General features: G+C 41.5%; 1 long non-coding RNA gene across 1 annotated transcript; it reads left to right on the top strand.

Annotated features, from left to right (window-relative positions):
- Nucleotides 1-7328: 7328 nt before the first annotated feature.
- Nucleotides 7329-7835, top strand: LOC114551533 (uncharacterized). The gene is made up of 3 exons (XR_003691920.1): nucleotides 7329-7356; nucleotides 7471-7495; nucleotides 7691-7835. It is a non-coding gene; the product is annotated as an uncharacterized LOC114551533 (long non-coding RNA).
- Nucleotides 7836-8328: the final 493 nt, after the last annotated feature.

Here is an 8328-nt window from a genome sequence, read left to right as displayed (position 1 = left end):
CATATTTAGCTCAATTTGTACACTTCCTTTATGACATTGAAAATAGTTGTCTTTGTCTCCCCTAGTGGTAGAGAGGGTTTCTACAAATAAAAGCCATCTGAAATTCACATTCCCAAATTCTTCACATAGTGGCAGTAAAAGTGTATAACTTTGTTATGGTGGGATCACTACAATAATGGTATGGTATAATGGTAAAGATACATGAGGGCAGACACTCACAAGGTCAAGGGATGGATGTGTTAACAATCACAAATTGTTGTAAACATAAATACTGCAATGACCCGACCCTGTGCATAATGCTGCATGATGGCACTGTTGGCCCTGCAGGAGGACTAACCCCCAATGGAAGAATCAGGAGAGAAAGACTTCAGGGACGATGACTGGCTAATATGCAGATTTAAATTCCCTAATGCTGAGCTCTTGGATCTATGTACTGAATTGGGTCCAGTAGAGAGGGCACCGTGCTGGAACCGTGCCATATCCTTGTCCAAATACAGGTCCTTTCCAGAGTGAAATGTCAAACAGCTAAGTGTATATCAAAGCTGTCCCCAAGTGCCGTAATGCCTGCCGTTTGACGTCTGAGAAGTTTTTTGCTTTTTCCCCGCCAGTCATGATTCGGCATGACGAAAGAACAACTGCCAGGGTCATTAACATACTTATCAGCATTCATAAGGTGCTTTGCTTTGACTATTTATGGTTAGAAAATGGGCGTGTACAGGCCGGGATAAGAGGCTGATCTACGTACGCACTCAATCTGTGATTTATAAAAGTAACATTGCTTACAAATGTGCGTACACATGGTTTTATAAGTCAGAATTCTTTTTTGCTGAACGCCATTTTTGGCTTTTGGGCATACATACACTTTTAGTAAGGATCCTACGCACAGTTTTATAAATGAGACCCCAGGTCTCTGGGAGTAGTCCAGGCTCTGCAGCGGGCCGCCAACACTGTTGCTGCGTGTCCATGACGTCCCACTGCATCTCTGCTGCTTCCCTGCTACCTCATGCTCCAGGAGACCAAGGGTGTCTGACTGCACCGGCTCTGGAATCAGACTAGAAACACAACAGACAAAGAGGGCTTTTTTTCAGCACCATGGACAGCTTCCCTCTGTTTTAGTAATAATGATCCATTTCAGCACCATGGACAGCCCACTTCTACTTTGACTTAATTTTTTTCAACATGGTAGATGCCTTGGAGGTGGGTCTGCGGGCTGTCCTGTCCCAGGTTCATGCAGGTGAGGAACACCCAGTTCTATATTTGAGTCGGAAGTAGCTGCCAAGAGAGAAGAACTATTCCACAGTTGAGAAAGTGTTTAGCAATAAAGTGGGCCCTTGACACACTCAGATACTACTTGTTAGGAAGAAGGTTTACTATAATCACAGATCATTCACCGTTCCAATCGATGGTTAAAAACAAAGAGACGAACAGTAGGACAAACACACACACACACACACACACACACACACACACACACACACACCCCTATCTATATCATTTATAAGTATGGTAGGCCTACAGTGGCTGATATACTTTAAAATAAACCTTTTTTATTTAAACCCCATACATGATGATGTCCGGCACACTTCTTCGTCGTTGTCGTTAGTTTTAGTTTTTTTTGGGGGGGGCTGCCAAAATTGTTGCTGCATACCCCTCTGACACTGGGTAGTTGCGCCCCTGGCTATTTCACAAAACCAAGATAAGGGATTGAGCTGGGATTTCACAGTTATCCTGGCTCAATTTAGCCTCGACTGTTTCACAAAAGCAGAGTTATCATGGAGATTTATTCTGTAGAGCTAGCCTGCTCCCGACCAGGCTAACAGCCAGGATTTATTAATCCTGGAGCCTTTTCTGAGGCCCGTTCCAGAAAGCAGGTTTAGTGAAAACTCTGAGTTGGTTAACCCTGAGATGAGGGAAACTCTGGGATTTCCGTTCCAGAAAGAGAGGTAACTTAACCTCGGAGTCAGTTACTATGGTAACTGAGTCTGTGAACCTAACCTGGTTGGGAGCAGGTTTTCTTCAAGAAACCTCGAGTTTCTCTCAGTCTCCTCCCTCTGAGAGGGAGAGATACGGGGGAAAAAAACTTGAGTTTCTCTCACTCATTTCCTCATTCATTCAGTCTGTATCAGGCGCATTTTAATGCAGTTTTATCTGCATGAATAAAAAAACATAGCCTATTGGTTTATATTAAGCAGAATATAAAAATGTTTTTTTCTCAAACATGTCATGTCCTTTTGTCGACAATCCCATTGATGAAAAAGCTGTATTAATTCACAGAGAGTTTACGTCGGTATTGAGTCCCGACTATAAATGTATTTTTATTTCCACATAACCGATTTGAGGAGGTATTTTTTATCACAGTCCATTAGATATGTAGATACCTTATCCGTCCTCATATCACTAATATCAACCATCATGGAAAGGCTTTAACATCCCAGCAGATTCTTTGTATCACATTACGTTTTTTGCAAACAGCAGTTTTCTTTACAACAGTGTAGCGGATCATACTGTAATAGTAAAGCCAATGTATGCAGAGCCATCAGAAAAGTGTGACTCGCTCTGAAACATTTTTTAAACGTTTTTGTAGTGTTCCCTGGACAGTAGAGCCATTCAAAAGAAATACATCATTATACATTATGGTTCTGTTAATGATCATGGTGCTGCAGCCTCAGAATGGGATTAGTATAGTTTACTTTTTCGCCCGCAGGATTGCACCTAAATGAAATTATAGGTGTAATACAATCCCAGTTTTCACCAGTAATATTATAAGTTAATCGGAAGCTCCATGGTAAGGGACCTCCACATTCCCCCTTTACCTAGTGGTCCCTCCAAGGTCTACTGCTTCCCCGGTGCCAAGGTCCGTGACATCCAGCACAAACTTCCCGGCATCCTCGCCCGCCACGCCAAGGTCGACAACATCATCGTGCATGTGGGCACAAACGACATCAGAGAGAGACGGTCAATAGCACTCCAGGAAGACTTCACCACTCTCATCACCATCCTGATGGGCACAGGTAAGCGGATTGTCATCTCTGGGCCTCTACCTACCTACAGGAAGGGTGCGGAGAGATGGTCCAGACTGTTCTGGCTCCACACCTGGCTGGAACCACTCTGCACTTCCCTGGGCATTCCCTATGTCGACAACTTCAACTTGTTCTGGGAGATGCCCAACCTGCTGAAGCGTGATGGTCTCCACCCAAACCGACACGGAGCCAGGATGCTATCTGACAACATAACGACCACACTGAAAGGCAAGTATTGACATTATGTTGAAAATATCACAGATTCATGTCTCCCAGGTATTGATCCTGATAGCACTATACAAGTGGATGAATCTGAAAATGTTTTCTGTAGGATAACATGTAGTACTAGAATTATTCCAGTAACGTGTAGTACTAGTACTATTCCAGTAACATGTAGTACTAGTACTATTCCAATTATAATCAACAACAGACCACACAAAGTGGTAAATAGAGGGGCAATACTTAACAACCTAATTGGAATTAAAACTACCACTGCAATGATAGAAAAGGATAGGAAAATTAGATGTGGATTACTAAATATCAGATCTTTGTCTTCTAAAGCAGTACTAGTAAATGAATTGATATCTGATAATCAAATTGATCTATTCTGTCTTACTGAAACCTGGCTGGGCCATGAAGAATATGTTAGTCTAAATGAAGCCACCCCTCCCAGTCATATTAACACTCAAATTCCTAGAGGCTCAGGCCGAGGAGGGGGAGTTGCAGCCATATTTGATTCAAGCCTGTTAATTAACCCTAAACCCAAACTAAATTATAACTCTTTTGAAAGCCTTGTTCTTAATCTTCAACATCCAACACGGAAATCAGAACAGCCAATTATATTTGTTGTTGTCTACCGAGCTCCAGGTCCGTATTCTGAATTTTTATCTGAATTCTCAGAGTTTTTATCATGTGTAGTCCTTAAATCAGACAAAGTACTTATTGTAGGTGATTTTAATATCCATGTGGACGTTGACAGCAATAGCCTTACTACTGCTTTCAACTCATTACTGGATTCAATCGGTTTCAGTCAGAGTGTGCACAAGGCGACGCACTGTTTTAACCACACCCTCGACCTTGTGCTGGCATATGGTATTGAAATTGAGGATTTAATAATATTTCCGCAGAATCTGGTATTATCAGATCATTTTTTAATTACTTTTGAATTCTTGCTACCAGACCATACTAAACCAGATAACAGCTTCTACACTAGATGCCTATCTGACAGTGCTATAGCTAAATTTAAGGAAAGTATTCCTACAGCATTCCAGTCTATGTCATGCCTTAACATAACAGAGGACCTCTATGTTAACCTCAGTCCCTCTCAAATTGATACATTTGTAGACGGTGCTACAACTTGCCTACGGACGACCTTAGACTCTGTCGCTCCTCTCACAAAGAAGACGATAAAGCAAAGGAAAATAGCTCCTTGGTATAACTCCCAAACTCGCAAATTAAAACAAATCTCACAAAACCTCGAAAGTAAGTGGCGCTCCACCAAAGTGGAAGAATCCCGTTTGGAATGGCGAGAAAGTCTGAAAACCTATAGGTAGGCCCTAAGAAAAGCCAGATCAGACTATTACTCATCATTAATAGAAGAAAACAAGAACAACCCAAGGTTTCTTTTCAGCACTGTAGCCAGGCTGACAGATAGTCACAGCTCAACTGAGCCATCTATTCCTCTAGCTCTGAGTAGTTCAACAGTTCATCTTTAAATGCAGGACCGCTAGAAAGAACGACCAGTCCCGACATATACTTAGACTGCTTTTATCCTATAGACCTTCAACAATTAATTTTAAAGATATCCTCAGCTAAGCCATCTACCTGTCTCCTAGACCCCATCCCAACGAGGCTACTCAAAGAAGCGTTACCCGTGGTAAACACTTCATTACTAGATATGATCAATATGTCCTTACTAACAGGTTATGTACCGCAGTCATTTAAAATTGCTGTGATAAAACCTCTTCTGAAAAAACCCACCCTAGATCCTGAGGTCTTAGCAAACTATAGACCTATATCTAACCTTCCCTTTCTATCCAAGATCCTCGAGAAGGTGGTTGCTAATCAGTTATGTGATTTTCTACATAGCAACAGTCTATTTGATGATTTTCAATCAGGATTTATAAAGAATCATAGCACAGAGACAGCACTGGTGAAAATTACTAACGACCTTCTAACTGCTGCAGACAAAGGATTTGTCTCCATTCTTGTTCTACTAGATCTTAGTGCTGCATTTGACACTATTGACCATACCATCCTGTTACAGAGACTGGAACACTTAGTTGGCATTAAAGGAATCACACTAAGCTGGTTTAAGTCCTATTTCTCTGAACGATCCCAATTTGTTAATGTTAATGATAAACCCTCCAAGCACGCTAAAGTTAGGGTTAGGGGGTTAGGTAGTACGGATCCCAGAGACCTCCCCACGCGGGTTAGGGGGGTTAGGGTTAGGATTAAATGTTGAATTCTGACGCTGAAAGCGTCAGAATTTATGCACTAACCATTTTTGTCTGCAGGGTTGAGCAACCTCACTTCTCATTCAGGCCCCCCGGAATTAAAGTACCCAGTCTGGCAATCCAGGTTTTTTGCTTTTTTTCCTTTGAGCTGTGGACCAATGAGGGTTAGATTCAAGAACAGTGGCTGTAAGATTAATCCAACCATGTTCAATAAAATGTTTGACTAGAGGGATATGTATGTTCCTTCCTTTATTAATATTATACCTGTGTTGTGTGAACCTCATGAGGATTGTGTTCCCCGTTTCTCCTACATACTGAAGTTGACATTGTAAACACCTTATCAAATAAATAAAAATTTTTGACTGTGCTCGTGTGTCTTTTTGGGTGAGAAAAACCTCTTTAGTACTCTGGTTCTGTACCCATTTACGATTTTTAAAAAAATCTGTTTGTGCTCTGCTTTTAGGTTCCTTTAATGTTTTTAATTTGGCTTTAACCAGTATGTCTCTTAAATTCCTATTTTTTCTGTAGGCATCAAGGATCCTGTGATCTTTTAGAAATAAAGTATTTCCACCTGATCTATAAAAATTATTTTTAACCACCCTCAACAATTGAGTATTCGCCCTGGAATAAGTAGTCATTATAGGGAGGATTGGATCTAAACAGATTTGACCAGACCAGCGAAGGTATGTCTGGGATGGTAGCTGGATCTAAAAAGAAGCGCATGTGTGTCTGTGTCTTTAAAGAAAACTTTTATCTCCAGTTTACCTGTGTCTTCAAAATTGTCCCCTTTAAAAGTTGTTGTGTCCAAGAAATCTACAGAATTTAAATTTAAAGTAGACTTTAGCTTTATAGAAGGGTTGTGATTATTGAGAGTGGTTAAAAACACTTTAAACTCTTCTTCTGAGTGGTGCCACACCCCCCATATGTCATCCAGATATCTTAGATAGTAAAGTGGTTTTTTCTGGCATTTTGACAAAGCTCCTTCTTCCCAGTCAGACATAAATATATCGGCGTACCCAGGCGCAAATTTCTTCCCCATGGAGGTCCCTTTAATCTGCAGAAAATATTGATTATTAAATTCAAAGTCGTTTTTGGTTAAATTGATCTCTAATAATTGCAACAGCTCCTTGTCTGGACGTCTGCTGTTGGGGTATTTTTGGAATATTTTTTTGATAGACAAAAGTCCTTCAGTTGAGTTAATGTTCGTGTACAACGAGTCAACGTCCAAGGTGAAAAGAAAAGCACCAGGGGGGATTTTTGCCTCCTTTATTTTTTGTATAAAATGGTAAGAATCCTTAACGTAACTAGGGTGTAATTTGGCAAGGGGGTTTAAATAATAGTCAATAAATTCTGCCGTATAATAGGATTCGCTGTCGCAGTCGGACACGATAGGTCTGCCTGGTGGGATTTTAAAGGGGACACTCCAGGTCTCTCCTTTCTTGTGAATCTTTGGCAATAAATAAAATAATCTGGCACGAGGATCCTTGCTGCCTAGCAGGTAAAGTTTCTGTTTGTTGTTTATGAATTTTTTATTGTATAATGATTCAATTATTTAGGGTCAGGGTTAGGGGCTAGGATTAAAAAACAAAGGGGCCCGAAGCCGAAGGCTGAGGGACCCTGAATGCACTCACTACAAGTGAAGGCAGTCTCCGCCCATCCCCACCCATCCAAGGGGGGTCTCACAAGCAACTGCCCCTCATGTAAAAATAAACCAAAAGGTCTTAACTTTTCTGTGTCACATTTGGAGAAGAAACACTTTTTAATGAGCAATAAATTGCTTAAACAATACTATGTGTTATCGTTATATACCAGGTGAGTAACAACTCTTTTCTCCTGTTATTTTCTTTATCCACAGAAACACTCATGTTGCTGCAACTCAGGTAAGTATTGTATATACAACAACATGCAGTAAATTGCTTAATTGACCTTATATATTGTCACAGCACATCAAGTAAGTAAAAACTTTTTTCTCCTATTTTTTTCATTTTTTACAGGTACTCTGTGGCAACTGCATCCCAGGTAAGTAACCAAAGTATGTATAATAAATGTATATCTTACACTAATATTCTTTCAATTTTGCACTGTTGTGTATAGGTGAGTATAATCTATAAGAACATTACCACCTTTACAGTCCCAAAATACCTTCTCAAGTACTGGAACTAATATTCAGTTTCTCTCTCTGGATCCTTCTCATCCATGCCTGGTCCCCAACAGGGCTAACCAAGCCCGGGCCCCCACAAGGGCTCACGATGAACGGGGTTGGTGGTGCGACCGACATCATCCCCCTGGCGGAGCGCAACAGGCCGTCGGGTGGCGGAACAGGCCCAGACAAGGCCCCAGCAGAGGCCCACAAACAAGCGATCCCCTGGCTCACCCTGGCGCAACATTCACCCCTCATGGTGAAGATCCGACGGTAGCGGGCGTGGCAGAGAACCCCGTGGCCAAAAAGTTGGATCATCAACGGTGGGTCGGCAGCAATTAGTCCTCAGTCCTGGCCGTAGCTGCAGCTACCAGCTAACAGGCCGCAGAGTCGCGCGCTTAGGCCGCCATTGTGTGTTCCTCACGGACTTCAAAATTGTGCAAAAACACTTCAAAAATATATATGAATAAACTCCAGAGAGGAAAAAAAGGTACTGGTCTTGAGTATATTTATTCAAAATGGCAACGCGTTCAACCTCACTAGGTCTTTATCAAGCCAAACATACTCACAGCGTATACATTCTGCAAACCGAGTGGAACGAGCTGGTTAAGCAAATAGCATCCTAAACAGACAGATGGGAAGTAACTACTTCCGGTTTTTGGTCCTTCAGAATAAACTTCCTATTCCTATCAAAATAAAGGCACAACAGTGC

The sequence above is a fragment of the Perca flavescens genome, unplaced genomic scaffold, assembly GCF_004354835.1.
Source record: "Perca flavescens isolate YP-PL-M2 unplaced genomic scaffold, PFLA_1.0 EPR50_1.1_unplaced_scaf_137, whole genome shotgun sequence".
Classification (NCBI taxonomy): Eukaryota; Metazoa; Chordata; class Actinopteri; order Perciformes; family Percidae; genus Perca; species Perca flavescens.
This window is presented reverse-complemented; position numbering and strand designations above follow the sequence as displayed.